Genomic DNA, 14,831 nt, shown 5'->3' with positions numbered 1-14,831 from the left:
CATTCCTGAACCTAAAATTACTCAACAAAATAAAACTCTTCATCCCCCCAACGACCTTAAACTGGCCACTCAATCCCTATGCTGTCCAGATTGGACTACGGGAACGCTAGTCTCACTGGCATCTAAATTCTCACCTAGCTACCTTCTTAGCAACCCTAAATACAGCTGCCAGGATGATCACAGGAGCAAAGAAATATGACCACATCTCTCCCTCCCAAAGAGAACTAAAATGGCTACCAATCGAAATGCGTGCCAACTTCAGAACTGCCTGTCTCACACACAAATCTCTGCACACTGGAAAACTGGCCTACCTGGCCTCCAAACTCAAAAAGGCAGGACAAACGAGGAACCTCAGGAGCACCAATACCCTTCTTCTCATTCCACCGAAATCCCGCAAACAAAAAACCCTGTCTCCCTTCTTCTCTGGAAATGCACCCAAAATCTAGAACTACATACCAGTTCACATCAGGACCAACCCCTCCTTCATAAACTTCAAAAGACAGCTCAAAGACCTCTTCCTCAACAGAGCACATCAGAAGTGAGAGATGACGCACAATGTGACTGAGCCCCTTCAGCAATGGAATCCAGCTAAGCGCAGACCCTAGAGTCCTCAACAAGAAGACTTTTGCCTGTTCCACTCCCCTTTTAACCTCGCTCCCAAGACTGCCGGAACAAGATTTGTCACAAGACAATGCTGTCAATCAAAACACTGTATAAATATTAGCATCACAATATTTGTTGTAAAGCGCTCTGATACCTACGAGTCTAGCTAGTGCTATATAAAACTCTTAAATAAATAAATACATTTCTTGGAGCCCCGCAATTGCGATCTTGTATCTCTTTAGGAAGGCATGTATTCTGCGATGTTTGTCAAGGCTGGCCAATCCTCGAACATTCAATTTAGGACCTTCAGCGTTTGTACTGCCCTGATGATGTGGCAGTAATTGTCCAAAGAGTGTTCCCCTCCCCGGTAAGTCCGTCTTGTCCTCCTAGCAGACTGCATGACATAGTGTAATCCTGTGTGACCCCAAAAATTCCCCAACAAATGAACAAACTTGCAAAAAATGAACAATTCCACTCCCCTCTCCCCCCATGGTCAGCAGTATGAATTCCAATGTGCATCCTGTGATCTAAAGAAGAAGCAATACACACTGCCTCATACATTCCCCCCACTCCCTGTAAGTACTTTAACAACAGCTTAACAGTCCCAGGGCCGATGCCCAGTTCCACCTTGTCTGAAATACAGGTGGTAACGACAATTGAGCACTGTGTGAGAGAACTGGCTATGCCAGACGCGAGATTGCTCACAAGATTCCTCGGCGGGCTTGGACTCTGGTGGGGTGCATCGCTACTTCAGCGGCCACCCATGCTTGCAGTATAAATAACAACCAATTGGAGTGAGTGTCAGAAGGATAGAAGAAATAAGTTAAGAGTCTCCAAGGAACCCCAATAGTAAATCTTCAAACCAGTCTCTCATGGACCCCCTCACGAAACATATACATAACTGACTTATCTATACAGTTCCATGTTTATTGTTCAGCGTGCAGAGATCATTCTTGGCCACTGCCTGTGTCTCCGGTTCCAACTGCAACGTCCATCGAGTCCGGCACGATCTCCGAATCTGAAGCATGTAACATGCCGTCCTGAAAGACAGTGATGCGGACCAGGCTCGTCGTCCTCTTGCGCTGTGCCTGTTGTGTAGATTGTCCCCAGCCCCTCAGGGATGATTTTGTAGACGCTGTCCCAGTGGAGACCGTAGAGGATACCAGTCGTCTTCCCTCTGGGGCCTTGGTGTCTAGCCAGTCCCTCGCCTCCTCCGCAGAGGAAAAAAAACCAAGGCATGGCCCTCACCCTCCGCGCGTAATTTTGCCAGGAACAGAAGGCTGTATTTTAAGTTCAGGTCTCTCAGTCTCAGTTTCACTGCTATAAAGGTCTTTCTTTGTTTCTGAACTCATTGGGTGTAATCGGGATAGACCGATATTGATTGACATTTGAGAAGAAGTGCCATCCACTACAGGAAAGCTGGAGGAGAACATACCCATCCCGGAAATTAAATAATTTCTCAATGATAGCTCGGGGAGGTGCTCCAGGTCTAGGGGGACCACCAGTGCTCTATGTGCTCATTCAATACTGAAAAAAGTAGACAACTGTCATTTCAGGAACTATCCAGTCCTCCAGGAACAATGTCACTGAGGGGCCCTACACTTTCTCAGGGAAACAAACAAATCTCACGTTCCCTCTCCTTGACCTTTCTTCTGAGTCCTCTGCCCTTTCATCCAACTTTATCACTTGTCGCTTCAGTTCCACCACCGTTGCACTAAGGTTTTTATCTTCCTCCTTTAAGACATCCGTGTCTTTCTCTGTGGCAGTCACTCTTTCTGGAGATCACACCTCAATAAATTAACGTCCATGGTCACAACGTCAATCTTCCGGACCATATCGTCTCTGGACGACTGAATGGCCTGGATGACTTCCTTTAGCGCTGGTGCATCAACATCAGCTTCCTCTGTTTACCCCTTCCCCAGCGCAGGGTCCTCTTCTCTAGCATCTGGGCCATGTAAAATGGGCTGTGCATAGTTTGATATTTTATTAGATTGTGTCTTCGGGACCGTCCTTCCCCATGGTGACCGGCCAGCAGTGTCAGACAATATCCTATCAGACCCTACCCATCAGGGAAACACCCACCAATGGTCTGCTCCTCTGTGCATGTACCTTGTTGCCAGCTCCACAATTCTTCACCAGGATATCCCGTCCAGGACCCCCGCAAGGGGACCGGCACCTCAAGACCCCCCCAACGAAGTGCACCTGGACACCTTGTCTCGCCGCCTCAGCACAATCCTGGCTCTATTCTCCACAAATGGTGGCCCATCCTGGGGCTCTCGTGTGGATAGTTCCTCAGTATATGCCCAGGCCCACCTCCTCAGCTTCTCGGTTCTCCCACAGACCCCGGGTTGCAGGTACTTCTCTCACCAAAGGATGCGTCTGTCTACCAGTCAGACAGGTCAGACCAGCCTGCATGCGGCCTCCCGGACCGGCTTCCAGGGGGTCCCCCTTCACCTCACTCATCTAGCGGTCCTAGGGCACCGCCCCACTCCACATCGGCCCGTCGCCCCTTGAGGCGCCACCACCAGCCGGGCGGGATTGTGTTTGGGCCCGGTAAAATCCACCACAGTCTGCATCAGCAACCCAGCTGTCCCGATGTGGTAGGCCCCCTCTGAAAGGCAGGGGAGGGGTCTTCCACCTACCAGTGTCCCGTAACGCCTAGGGCTCTACTGGGGCCGGGTGCTTTGTTTTCTGGGCAAGGACTGCCTTATCCCCTCAAGCCCTCCTCAGCAGCTCTCACCCCTCTGTGCCTCGCAGCGCCATGGGTCAAACGTCATTTTTCCTTGCGTGCTTTAGACCTGCTCGCTCTCCACCTTATTGCGGTCAGGATCTAACCTCCTCAGGGATCGGAGAGCAGCCACGCCACCCAGTCAGGGTCCAATGGGGCCCACGCCCAACGTCGCAGTCTGGCCGCTCTTCCTTCACCAAGATGGCGCCGGCCCCTCCTCTGGACCGGTCTCTGTTGCGGTAGTTGCAGGGTCCCACGCTGTCACAGTCACTCATTTGGCGGAAATGCGACCTCCTCCATGATCGTAGCGTGGTTGTGCCACTTTGGCAGGATCTGGCTGGTCCCCAGGCCCAGCGTCGCATCCCGGCCGCACCGCCGGTACCAAGAAGGCACCGGCCCTTCTTCAGGACCGGAGCTTCATTTTTATGTTTGCGGGGTCCCAACGCGGTTGCTTGTGTGGCGGCTGGAGGTCTCATGGGTGCCAAGAGACCATTTCTGTTCCAGCATAAAGATGTCTTAGGATTCTAGCTTAAATGAGGCCGCTGCGTGGAGCGCTTTTAGAGCACGTCTACGTGGCTATGATGGCAAGCCACAACCCCCTGTCGAAACAAAAGTTATGTATATTTATATGGTTATGTACAATCTGCCTATTATGGATAATCCTACATTTGAGTAATATCGAGGAACTGCACAGTCAAAAGAAGGTTACTAAAAGGGAACAACAGTTCCTGCTCAGGGATCTCTAAAATATTACCTACAATTACACCAAACAGAACACCAGCATCCCTCATTAACTGCACTACACCCTTTAGCATATAACATGGTACCAATACATGACCACCGTCTGCTCACAAGCATCAGCCAGGTTACGGTATGTCTGTTAATTAATCCCACATGCAGTAGGAGCAGACAGACTTTCCTTGCCCCAGGAAGTAGCTCCAGAAAAAAGCAAATTGCCTTATGCACCTCTACCTATGTAGAATAAGGTCCAAGATCCAACACAACAAGATAGAAACACATAGGTTAGTTCTAAACATAACTCAATATGACACCACCCCAACAGCTCCATACATCGTAACTGAACCCACTGATATCCAAACCGAGCTGGAGAGGATGCGCAGAAAGGACTAAATAAGAGAAGCTATAACATGGCACCGAGATTTCCCGGAGAAAAGATTTTTGAATGTGGCAGAACCCCCAACTCAGTGCACAAACACATCTTCTACAGCGCCCATCTGTGGAGCGAGAGTGGCACTTAGTGTAACTGGAGGGGTCTTCTTAAACAACGAATTGTCTTCTGACATGGAAATCCTAAGTAGGGCAGTCTAGCTCTCGGATAAAATGGGGAAAAGGCTGCATGGGGGAAGATTTTATGAGAGTAGGACCACCCATTTCAGGAAATATGGGACACCGAGGTGGGTGGATACACTTGGTTGGAAGGGAAACTAACACTGTATTGCAGGAAAGCGCCTCGTCTGACATGATTTTCCCTGATGCATGATGTGATTTTGAACTGTAATTGCACTGGATCCCTACTAACCAAGTACCCAGCGCCAGATATTCTTCCCAAAAACTTGAGCCACAATTGGCACACCTTCAGTTACCCCTGCAGGTCCCTAGCAAGTGGTACCTAGCGCATGGGTGCCAAAGAGGGTCTTCTAGATCTGCAGCACTGTTGTGCCACCCCAGGGACCTGTCACCAAGACTATGCATACTGCCATTGCAGGTTGCATGTCTTTGTGCATAGAAATCAGAAGAGTCACCATGACACACAGTCCTTTGTCAACTAATGAAAACGTAGGGGTGTATGGTGCACACCAGAATTTAGGCAACAATTTTAATGTGCTAGTTAAAAATTTCAAACATGCCTCCTATATACTGAATAAGTTTTAGGTAAGTCACACCTACTGCAGGCCTATTAGCTCTAAGGCAGAGTGCACTATATCCTATGTGTGGGCATATCAGCAGGATCAGATATGCCCCTACAATGTCCAGTCTATTCTGTGATGCTGTAAGTGAACAGGGAAGCCATGAAGAGTACATGGACAGGATAGTGGTCAACATGAGTTCTTAGCTCCATGATGGATTCACTGATTTCTAAGATGTTTGGTACCACACATCTTGTCTTAATAAAATTTCACTGATGACAGTGTTGAATATTTATTTATAAATTCACACAAGAGACTCTTTTACAGGGTCCCCTGAAAACCTACCAAGCACTCGTGTAGTTTCTGGCTTGTTTTAACCAGTCTGCCATCACCAGACATGTTTCTGACCTCATGGGGTGGGAGACAAGCACTCAGAGAACAGACAAAGCCTGCTCTGGGCAGAGGTGCTTCACACCTCCTCCAGGACAGGATGGCCTTCCTGGGCGGGAAGCTTCAAAGGCAATGCTGCCTTTAAAATCCAACCCAGGAACCTCCAGATAGTGGGGGAGGCCAAGCCTCCTTTCCTGCTTCACTTTTGGAGGGAGTAAAGGTGGGAAAATTTGTTAGATTAGAAGGAGGGTCCCCACTTAGCCTCCACTACCCCTACGGCGGGGCAGGTGATGTGAACCCCTCTCCTAAAAATCCACCACCTTGGGATAGTGGAGAAATAACCCGTCAGGGTTACGGGTAGTGCCCCTTCCCACAGGATGTGGTCTCTAGTGGAAGTAGACACCCGAAAGATAAGTACCCCATTGGCTCGCTCAATCAATCAATCAGGGATTTGTGAAGCACACTACTCACCCATGAGGGACTCAAGGCACTGGGGAGGGGGGGAGAGGGGGGGTGTCGAGCCGTGCAGCTCCGCTTCAACCAAAGAGCCAGTTCTTGAGGCTGTTCCTGAAGGTGCTCATGAGCAGGAGTTTGTTCCAGTTCTTTGCTGTGATGTAGGAGAAGGCTCTTCCACACGCTCTGGCTCTGCTGATGCATAGGGTTTAGGGAAGGTCAGTGGAGTGGAGGTTTCTTTTGGGTGTGTGAATGGAGACTCTTTTGTTGAGGTATTGGGGTCCGGTGTTGGGGAGGCATTTGTAGGCGTGAGTGAGTATCATGAAGGTTACTCTCTTCTCTATGGGGAGCTAGTGGATGTCTCGTAGGTGGTGGGTGATGTGGTTGTGTTGTGGAATGCCGAGGACAAGTCTGGCGGCGGTGTTCTGGATGGTCTGGAGTTTTCGGAGCAGAGATTTGTTGATTATGGTGTACCAGTCTCCCCTTGTAACACCCCTAAATTCAGCATTTAGCTGGCACTCCGAGACCTGAATATCAGATTTGACGGACCAAAGAAACCTGGAACAAAAAGACCTGCTGCCCGAGAAATTAAGCCTTGTTGTAGAACAAAACGGCGCCAAACCCTGCCTGAAGTACTTGACAATCGCTGCCTGCTGTGTCGTCCTGAACCTGAAAGGACTACAGGAAAACCATGGCGCACCTCCAGCCTTTGAGTATACACCAAGAAGTTCCTTTGGAGGGAAAGTATCACTTCTCTGCACTCCGCAGGCACCAATCATGTGAAGTCCGGTTTGCTGACTTGCTGCTCCCCGACGACCTCGACACAGATTTGAACTGACGAAGACACTACCAACACTTGATTTCAGGGGGGTGTTCCACCCCAGACACCCTGCCTAAACATATGTCTTATTTCGTTATTGGTGAATACTGCTACAGAATAGCCTCTGCTACAGGGCCAGTGTGGTGGATATAATTCTACTGGAGAATGTTCCACTGGCAAAGAATCTTCCAAATGAGAATTTCTCATTGCCATCCACTTCTAGATCCAACTTATTGCTACAAACTCCAGACTATGTCAAAGTTAGCTTTGAATCTGCTCCATAATCCCACACAAATAAATGTCTTAATTCTGAATTCTTGAAGTATATATTGATATTTTTGGGCATTAGGAGAGCTTGAACTAGATGGAAATTGGTGATAAATTGAAAGTTCTACTAAACACGGGTCCCCAAAATATGTCTTCCTGGGGCCCTAAGAATCCTTAAGACAGCCCTGACGGCTGCAGCTGCAACTTGAACAGAAAAGGGAACATATTGTCGAGTACTTCAATCCAGCTTCCATCTCACTGCCGGAAGAAGCTTTCATTTGAAAATACTTCCAACACCTGAGGCTTGTCACTAGTGCCAAGTCAAGACCATGATCACCACTGGGATGCAAACTGAGAGAATCAACCCCATCCCACTCCTCCCCCCCAGACATACAGCTGAATCCAAAGCTGTCCTGTCGCCCCACCCGCCCTGGAGGATGAATCGCCATCGTCCACAAATCCACCCTCCACCTGAGCACACTCCCCGACGAGCCCACAGACCTGATGGAACACCTTCACTTCAAGATACTGGCCAGCCCTACCTCCACCCTCCGTGGACCCTCATCTACCGACCCTCTGGGCCCCGCGGCCTTTTCACCAACACCATCACGGGCATCATCTCCCTGCATGCCATCGCGTCCACCAACTACACCCTACTGGGAGACCTCAACTTCTACCTCGACAACCAACTGGACTCCAGCACCACATCCCTCCTGGACAACCTCCACAACATTGGACTCCGCCAGATCGTGACGGAACCCACGCACTCAGCAGGACACACCCTCGGCCCCCTCTTCACAACATGAAACTCCATCACCTTCAGCCACACCACGAACTCCCATGGACTGACCATCGATGCGTCCACTTCACCTTCAGAACACCCACTATCCACAGACACCAGCACCTGCTCCCACGAAGAAACTGGACCAGAATCACCGGCGACCAGCTAACATCATCACTCAGCAACTCCACTCCAACCATCGCGGAAAACGATGACGCCAACACCGCAGCCCGAACCCTGCACAGATGGATCTCCGACAGCGCCAACACCATAGCCCCCCTCAAGAAAAACAACAACTCCCACGCCAGGAAAGCTAGATGGTTCACCACCGAACTTCGAGAATCCAGACGCGCTTGCCACCGCCTCGAAAAGGCCTAGAGGAACACCAAATCCACAGAAGCCCACAACAACTTCAAAGCCCCCTCCAACGCCCACCACCACTCATCAGAAAAACGAGGAAAAAAGCGATTGAAGACAGAATCTCTACTCATGCACACAACAGCAAAGAACTCTTCAACATCATCAAGGAGTTCGCCCAACCCACCAGCGAGTCCACCGACATCCCTCCCTCACAAGACCTCTACGACAAACTCAGCACCTTTTTCCACCACAAACTCAAGAGCATCTGTGACAACTTCGACGAAGACAACCAACACACTGAACCACCCCCGACACCCTGAAGCCAGCGATCGACACCTGGACAGCCCTCACCATGATGACACACTGAAGACGATCCACCTTGGGGCCCTCACGGACCTCTGCCCCACCACATTTTCAACGGGGCCGCCAACACTGTGAGAAGTTGGCCTCGTATATGATGTCCACTATTCTAGTGGGCACCTTGCACCAGTCCAAACAACCCTTATTGATGGTAGGTTGTAAAGTCAACATTAAAGAAAGCTATCCTGGTGGTAGCTGTGGAGAGCAGCCTTCAGACTAAGACTTAGAGGCGAGTTAAGCAAGTTGTTTTACCATTTATAATCTCTTGAGTACCAAATGAAAGCACACCGCACAAGGTATATATCAAATGTGTATGTATTTAATCTAAACACAACACCTCTGCACTCTTTATGAGGTCATAGGTAACAGTACAATACAAGGAACTTGATTAGCATACGATAAGTTTCACAGTATACGTTATGCCCTAGGAGCCTCACAAACCATATACTAAAATAGTGGTATAAGAACCACGTGTGGAAAAGAAAGCAGGCCTGGGGCTTGTGGAATCGCTGGGGCTACTCAGAACAACCAAAGGTTAGGATGCAGGAGGCCCACGGGAGACGCGTGCAGTGTCTAAACACAGCCGCGGGTTACCAATGACTTTCTATGGAGAATGAACAAAGTACAGTTTTAGAGGTTAAGGGCACAAGGAGGTGAACTGCGATGGAACCCTTTTAGACTAGGACACTTGGAGAGTCAATACCCATGGGAGCACCAGAGTACTCGTGTTACCTCACCTAGGGAAGGTGCATAGGTGTTTTTTCGTGTCGGGTTTCCTTGTCGATTCCAATGGAGAGCTCGAAGAAATGCTGCAGGCGACCAGAGGAAAAGTGTCCGTGTGGATCCAAGGGTGGATCGAAGATCTGAAGAACCTGAAAGCAGAAGGGACAGAGTCTGGGTCACTTGCCAGTGACCAGGATGGCGACAGGAAGATGCCAGGCGATGTCGGGTGATTTCAGGTGAAAGAGGTGAAGCTTATCTCTTCAGCCACGTGGTCCAGGGAGCGTTGATGACAACCAGGAGCTGGATTCGAGCTGTCCCACTAAGGATCTAGTTGACTGCAGTGTTGGAATCCGGATTATACTCAACAAGCCTTGGCAACCGCAACCCACGCAGGATGACGAGATTGGCTTTGGTGCAGACCAGCAAGGTCTGAGGAACTTCTCCTTTGCAGGAAAGTTGGAGCAAGCCTGGAGCAACCAGGAAAGCAAAGTAAATCAAAGGAAAGTTTTCGTGGGGGCTCACTAGCCAATGGACTAGGAACCGTTAAGACGCGTCAAGCTGAAATGCACAAAGCGGGCCCACGGGACACTCGTGGAGTGTGGGCCTCTGAGCTTCGGTGCAAAAGGTGCTCGGGGCTGGGGCTTCAAGCACCCCAATGCACAACTTCGGGATACCTCGGGAAATTGGTGCAGTTTGCAAAATGCAGGATGTCCAGGAGTTCTGGTCCCACGTCTCTCGTATCCTCTACGGGTCTCAGCTTTGCTGGGAGCTCGGGTCAGCGTCAGAGATGTCTGGAAGTCCATGTCCTGTGTCACAGGTTCTTCGGGATCTGACTGGAGCCTCGAAAATGCAGACAGGCAAAGATGCAGTTGGTGCCTGTTTGAACAGGGTGGTCATTCCTTGACCACAAGGGAGATTTCTTCTGTCCTCCAGTCGATATGGTATGTCGAAGATCCAAGATTTGTGTATCAGAGTTTCGTCCAGGGTAATCTGAAGTCCTAGTGACTGAGGTTCTATCTTTATAGGAAAAATAGGGGATGGACTAACTCTAGGGTCCCACGTATGGGAGGACCTGGGGAGGGGGTGGTTACACCCCTTCCCATTTGTCCAGTTTCGTGCCAGAGCTGGGGCAGAGTGCCCCAGCACCCGGTTTGAACTGGGAAATGCATGGAGCACCTTGTGTGCCCCAGGCAGTGTCTGAAAAGCATTCACTGAATGCAACCCACCCTGCCCCAATACACTAAAGCCTGTCTGGGGAGGTGCCAGCACCTCCCTGGACAGGAAACCTATTGTCCAGGCCTCCCCTGCTGGAGGTTCGTCCAGCAGCAGGAGGACAGACTCGTGTCTGTGGCAGCAGCATCCATTTTGTGATGCCAGGGCTCTGTTTAACTTTAACCGGGTAAACCAGTAACTACATGTCTTCTCCCTCTAGAAGGGTGGAATGCTACTCCGCGTGCCAGGACTGGCGGGGGGTAGTATTCCAAAGTGTTTGACACCTTACACAACATGTTTTGATAAAGCCAAACCAAAGTTAGCATTAACCATGAGGATTATAATGCACTTAAGAGTATATGGTATGGCTATATCATAGAACAGCTATAAGGAGATGGTTCCGAAAGCTGCAGAGGGGCTCAGCTCATGCTAGGGCACCTTCTCACACAAAACCAAGCACTCTGCTTCCAGGATTGTCGAGGTCCGCCATAGGAGTGACTTATAGGTTAATATGTGTCTATATATATAGGGTATAGGTATACTATATCCCAGTAAGGGGTGATTACACCACCTTACCCAGGCTGCAGGTGCAGACCTGTGGTGTCAGTTTGGAAGGCTAACCAGGGGTGGCACAATGCATGCTGCAGCACCTGGTAGGCCTAGGGTGAAAATGCCTTGGGTACCTAGGGTACACTATACAGGGGTTCACAAGGGTGACCCAGTAACCAATCTGGTATGTACCTAAAGTACATGGTATCAATTTAGAGAGAGAACAGCTAGGCTGTGGGCCTGATTAGCAGGGCCACAGCCAGACTAAAGTCGAAAAACCAGTGAAGCACAGCAAAAAGTGGAGGTAGCCATAGGAAGCAGACCCTACTCTCCTACCCCCCCCCCCCCCCCACCCCCAAAAAAATGCAGGGACATTAAACTAACCTTGACCAGTTGAGTCTTCATGTTCTATGTTGAAATATCTGGAGAGTCCATCTGCATTGGCATGGTTACTCCCAGGTCTATGTTCCACTGTATAGTCCATCCCCTGTAGAGAAATGGACCACCTGAGTAGTTTGGGATTTTCACCCTTCATCTGTTTTAGCCATAAGAGGGGCTTATGGGCTGTCTGAACAATGAAATGAGTACCAAACATGTATGGTCTCAACTTCTTCAGAACCCAAACCACAGCAAAGGCCTCCCTCTCAATAGCTGATCAACGTTTCTCTCTAGGGGTCAGCCTTCTGCTAATAAAAGCTACTGACTGGTCCTGACCTTCTTCATTCAATTGTGATAGCACAGCCCCTACCCCCAACTCAGAAGCATCTGTTTGAAAAATTAATTCTTTGGAGTAGTTAGGACTTTGCAGAATTGGTGCAGTGCACATGTCCTGCTTCAGGTCATCAAATGCCTTTTGACAGCTGACTGTACACTGAACTTTCTTAGGCATTAAAGAAGTTAAGTCATTCAGGGGTGTCACAATGGAACCATACCCCTTGACAAACCTCCTATAGTACCCAGTCAGGCCCAAGAAAGCTCTGACCTGAGTCTGGGTGGTTGGAGCAACCCAGTCTATGATGGTCTGGATTTTGCTCTGAAATGGTTGAACCTGGCCTCCACCTACAAAGTGGCCCAGGTACACAACCTGACTCTGCCCTATCAAGCACTTAGTAGCCTTGCTAGTTAGGCCTGCCTTCTGCAGGGCCTCCAAAACATTTTTCAGGTGGATCAGGTGATCTTCCCAGGTGGAGCTAAAGACAGCAATCTCATCAAGATAAGCTGTACAGTAGCCTTCCAGGCCTGTGAGGACTTTGTTCACCAACCTTTGAAATGTGGCAGGTGCATTCTTCAGACCAAAGGGCATTACCACAAACTGAAAATGTCCACTAGGCGTTGCAAATGCTGTTTTTGGCTTTGCATCATCAGCTAGTCTGATCTGCCAGTAGCCAGCTGTCAGATCAAATGTGCTCAGAAACTTGGCTGAGGCCAAAGTGTCTATGAGATCATCTGCTCTTGGTATTGGATGGGCATCTGTCTTAGTGACAGCATTGAGACCTCTGTAGTCTACACAAAACATCATCTCTCTCATACCACCCTGGGTGTAAGGTTTACGTACTAGGACTACTGGACTAGCCCAAGGGCTATCTGAAGGTTCAATCACTCCCAATTCCAACATTTTCTGGACTTCTTTCCTGATACAGCCCCTGACATGATCAGGTTGCCTGTAAATCTTATTTTTAACAGGCAGACTGTCCCCAGTGTCCACCTCATGAGTGCACCAGGTAGTCTGACTTGGAGTCAGTGAAAACATATGTCTGTATGCCTGTAGAACTTGTCTGCTGTCAGTTTGCTGCTGCTCAGTGAGGCTGCCTATCAAGGCTACACCATCTACTGATCCATCATCAGGGTTCTGAGAGCAGGTCTGGGAGAGGGTCACACTCTTCCCCCTGTCCTTCATCAGTAGCCATGAGCAAGCCCATGTCTGCCCTGTCAACATATGCCTTCAGTCTGTTGACATGAAGCACCCTAAGGGCGCTCCTTGGAGTTCCTAGGTCTATCAAATAGGTAACCTCTCCCTTCTGTTCAACAATAGTGTGGGGTCCACTCCACTTGTCTTGGCGAGCTGCTGGGGCCACAGGTTCCAACACCCACACTTTCTGTCCTGGCTGGTAAAAAGTCAGTACATCCTTTTGGTCATGCCAGGCTTTTCCCAGTTCCTGGCTAGCCTCAAGGTTTTTGGATGCCTTTTTCATGTACTCAGCCATCCTGGAGCAGAGACCAAGTACATAGTCCACAATGTCTTGTTTGAGAGGTAACTCCCATCCTTCCTTTACCAGACAAAAGGGTCCTCTTACAGGATGCCCAAACAAATGTTCAAAAGGGCTGTAGCCAACCCCTTTGTGGGACCTCTCTGTATGCATATAAAAGGCAGGGCAGTGGGATATCCCATCTCCACCTGAGCTTTTCAGGGAGACCCTTAATCATACCCTTTAAGGCCTTGTTGAACCTTTCAACTAGACCGTTGTATTGTGGGCGATAGGGTGTAGTTCACTCCACACTCCTTCCACATTGCAGTCATATAACTACACATAAAGTTTGCTCCTCTGTCTGAAACAACCTCCTTAGGGAAACCCACTCTTGAGAAAACGCCTAGGAGGGTTCTTGCCACAACAGGTGCTGTAGTGGTCCTAAGTGGTATAGTTTCTGGGTACCTGGTGGCATAATCCACTACCACCAGGATAAACCTGTGCCCAGATGCTGTCTGAGGATCCATTGGTCCAACAATGTCAATCCCCACTCTTTCAAAGGGAACCCCCACCACAGGTAGTGGTATAAGGGGGGCCTTTGTAGTGCCACCTGCTTTGCCACTGGCTTGTCTTCTGACTTGTGGGGCCAGTGAAAGTGAGGGACAAGCCTGTCCCAAGTCTTGTTCTGGCCAAGATGTCCTGCTAAGGGAATATCATGGGCTAGTGTCAAAAGGAAGCCCCTGAATGCCAAAGGTATGACCAACCTCCTGGAAGCACCAGGCTTGGGGTCTCTAGCCTCTGAATACAGGAGCCCTTCATCCCAATAAATGTCATGGGTTCCACTAGCATTCCCAGCAGCCTCAGCAGTAGCTTGCTGTCTAAGGGGTTCAAGAGAAGGGCAGTCCAACTGCGCCTGCCTCAGATCTGCCGTTGAAGGATGAAAAACAGCTGCCTACAACTAAACACAAACAAAACGGAAGTACTCCTCATGGGCCCAAACCCAGATGCCTGGAACGACACCTGGTGGCCCCCTGCCCACGGGCCACTACAATCAGCCCAGCTCTCCTACGCCATGGTCCCCTGCACCAGAAAGACCAGATTGGGTGGCCGCTCCTTCTCCTTCTGCACGGCCAGTGCGTGGAACGACCTTCCGCTCAACCTCAGAAAGATAACATCGCTCCCCATCTTCACAAGAAACATCAAAACCTGGCTCTTCAACAGACCCCCTTCTTGATGGACTGGAACCTGCGAACCCCCCACACCCTCAGCACCTTGAGACCCTTATGGGTGAGTAGTCGCGCTTAACAAACACCTGATTTGATTTGATTCTTCCCATGGCCGCCATTGAGTGCAGCCCCCTTGTGGTCTGTAACCCCCGTGAAGAAAGTGCCATAGATGCCCTCCCCATGGTGGATCTCAGCCCGAGAGCCTAAGTACTTGCTATGCAGCATCTTGCTACCACAACTGGTTCCCCTTTGTTGTCAGTCATCCAGACCCCTCCTGATTCCCCACTGGCCACTGATGTCTGCAG

The 14,831-nt window shown here is 49.7% G+C and overlaps 1 protein-coding gene across 1 annotated transcript in view; it reads right to left on the bottom strand.

Annotated features, from left to right (window-relative positions):
* LOC144821557 (uncharacterized) overlaps positions 1–14,831 on the bottom strand; it is a 98,358-nt gene that overhangs the window by 41,960 nt on the left and 41,567 nt on the right. The gene's annotated exons all lie outside the window — the stretch shown is intronic.

The sequence above is a fragment of the Lissotriton helveticus genome, chromosome 2_2 (assembly GCF_964261635.1).
Source record: "Lissotriton helveticus chromosome 2_2, aLisHel1.1, whole genome shotgun sequence".
Taxonomy (NCBI): Eukaryota; Metazoa; Chordata; class Amphibia; order Caudata; family Salamandridae; genus Lissotriton; species Lissotriton helveticus.
This window is presented reverse-complemented; position numbering and strand designations above follow the sequence as displayed.